This window comes from Varroa destructor, unplaced genomic scaffold (assembly GCF_002443255.2).
Source record: "Varroa destructor unplaced genomic scaffold, Vdes_3.0 BEIS01000003.1, whole genome shotgun sequence".
In the NCBI taxonomy this organism is placed as follows: Eukaryota; Metazoa; Arthropoda; class Arachnida; order Mesostigmata; family Varroidae; genus Varroa; species Varroa destructor.
In genome coordinates, this window is record NW_019211456.1 from 48,237,378 (window position 1) to 48,240,308 (window position 2,931).

Genomic DNA, 2,931 nt, shown 5'->3' on the forward strand with positions numbered 1-2,931 from the left:
CCTTTCTAACGAGATCCTACGCTGGTCAGGGGGTGCCGGTTAAACTCCGATACAAGCAGCCGTTGTCATCACCACACGACGCAGGTGACACGTTTCGCTGAGAAGTTCGGCATTATTTGAATATATTCATAGCCACTAAATTCATAAACACTTCATACAACTGGATATTTTGCCTCAGTTTATCGCTAAGTGTATATATTAGGCCGAGTTTTTATAGTGGTTCTTGTGTCCTGCTGACCGTTTTTAATTTATTAATCTTCTTATGCACAAGCGTAATGTGCTGTCCTGACATTCTTTTAGATGTTGTAAAGCTGTCCTAATTTCATTAGGATTACAAAATTTTGTGTCGAGTTCGGTGTTCGAAAACTGCTAAATCTGATTATCGCGTTATATCGCTTCTTTGCCTAGTACGGGGTGGGGGTAACCAATAACAACCAGGATGATAAGCTCTTTCACACCGACGAAAAGTCGACGTCGCAGCCGTCATTTCGTTCCCTTCTTTTTTTACCGTGAAGATAAACTTTTTAAGCTGAATGACAACGATCCTGTAGGACAAAAAAGTGCTCTTCAGTGACTGGTAACATCTGATTATCAACAGATAAGATCTTAGAAACGAAGAGCAATGAAGAGGGATAATTCATCTTCGAACGATCGCTAGTTGGCATATAATTTGATGCATCCAGATGCATTGACTTAATTGAGCTGGGTTCGAAAACCGGAGCGAAATATTGATACGATACTCTTTGGCTAATGATACGGCTAATGGAATTTCGCTGTTTTGTTTGATCTTACCCCATAAACGCCAATCGCCTTTAAGACAAAACAAAAAAAAGGCCTATAATTCGTCAGCATTAAGATTACGAGCCTCACGTTCAGCACGGTCATATACGACACTACTCCAACCAGTTGGCAGCCCTTGAAAAGTGTCATAAAGCTTAGAAATTACTTGAATGTGGGGTTTGACATATTACAGGCTCGTTCGACCCCGCTCTAATCGCATAAATATGAACATTTATTTATTTTGGATTTGTTACGGTAACTCGTTTGGCTGCTTCACTTTATAGGACAGACAGACACCTACGCATCTACAGGCCTACGCATGTTGACTACCTAGAATACTAGAAAGATTTAGAACAAATCAAACACTATAGCCCTCCCAGTCATATATTGATTTTAGCAGCCTAAGGTGTTTACGCTTATCAGAACAGCTACAGCCAACACTAAATGTAGGCGGGAAACGTTGTTTCGTCTTACTAATGAGACTAGGCGTTATGAACAAGAGCGTCTATGTATTATTGTTATAAGTACTCGACTTACGCGTTCCTTTCAGCATTGATCAAAATATTCTTTACTTCTATCTGATAGAACAGACCGGGGCCATAGATGATGCAAGACAAGACCGTCATTGTCGATACCCCTTTCAATTGAAAGGAGCATAAGTGAAATTACAAGGAACTCGTTCGGCGCGTGTGACGAAAGTTGTCCTATACGACCCATAGTTATATAGGCGAAAATGCATTGCCCGTGCGAAGATGAAAGTTCGATTGTGTACACTCTATTCGTCCAAACTGGAAAGTGGTAAACAGCTTGTTACTATGTACAAGTCTGTTGCCCTGAAAGGAAACTCCAACGCCCGATTACTTATCTCTCACCACTTGGCGAACATCAAAAGATCCTATTAGATCGAGAACTATGTCGTAATGTGTTGTAGGTAAAACAAATATATACATAGCAATCCACAGATGCCAAAAAAAGAACGTGCCATTCACGCAAAACCCACCTTATTGTTGTCGACATGCCTTTGAACTCGCCTAAGAACTTGAAAGTGTATAGGAACATAGGTTATCTATTGTCAAGCTTAACAGGTTTATCGGTAATTTATCGGTAAGAATTAAAGAAAGAGAAACTTGCAATCTGTTGCCCAAAGCCCTGCGCTTGCCCCTGTTGCCATGCCATTGCTAAACTATTTTCATATTGTTCGCTATTATTGACTCAATATGGCCTCATTCTAGTCTAGCGAAAAAAGCTCAGATACCATACTAAATTCTAAATAGGATGAGTATCAGCTGGATATCGATTTCACTCATCCTAACTAAATGACCCCCCTTATATGGAAAATGGTTGCTATTTCACAGAAAATATACATAATAAAATGCTCACTTTATATAATTAGTGCTTTAGCTTATTTTCGAGTCAGTTAGGAGATCTACCGATGTTGTAGTTATGTGGTACAATGCAAACAACCTGCTACCGAAAGTTGATCGCAGAAGCCGGGAGACTTCTGCTAGCAACTGATTTTTCAAGGGTCGACGGAAAATAGAACTGACACATGGCCAGCTTAGGAAGACAAGCCACATCATTCCCTCTAATACAGCGCACCAGTTGGATTCTAGGAGACGGATTTGCGCCAAGTGATTGGTCCCACTTCAATAGGAAGCCATTTGTCACGGCACCCTCCTCGTCGTCATCACTAAGCTAAACTAGGAACTCGGAAAAAGCAGAGACAAAATGTCCCGCAGAAGTAGCCTACCATAATTCGAGTACCTATATTTATAAGTTTAGCCATTCTTACCTTATTCTTATTGTTTCGCGACACAATCGTTGTTTCGCATACGTACAACGTTCCAGCTGTTTGTTGAAGTTGCTAGTTAGACGTCTGTCGAATTTATATCATAATTGAGTGTTCTATTTTGCAGAACGTGCAACGTTGTTTTCAATTTGATTCATCAACGGGCCTTGCCCGGGTCGAAATTCGCTCTATATAATATTTATCGTCTCGATTCAGAGTTGGTAAGCGAGGTCGTATACTTCGACAGCATGGCTTTTGTCTCTGCCCACACAATGAAGTAAGATCATCGCAAGTTCCTATTGTTTGTCTCTAACGATCAAAGACTGTCTCTAACGGCACGCTCGCAACGCATGTGCGTACGT

General features: G+C 40.8%; 1 long non-coding RNA gene across 1 annotated transcript; it reads right to left on the reverse strand.

Moving 5' to 3' along the window:
• Positions 1–239: 239 nt before the first annotated feature.
• LOC111247815 (uncharacterized) lies at positions 240–2,695 on the reverse strand. Its single transcript, XR_002672272.2, has 4 exons — positions 2,573–2,695; positions 1,781–1,818; positions 1,318–1,568; positions 240–545 (listed from the first exon to the last, which is right to left on the reverse strand). It is a non-coding gene; the product is annotated as an uncharacterized LOC111247815 (long non-coding RNA).
• Positions 2,696–2,931: the final 236 nt, after the last annotated feature.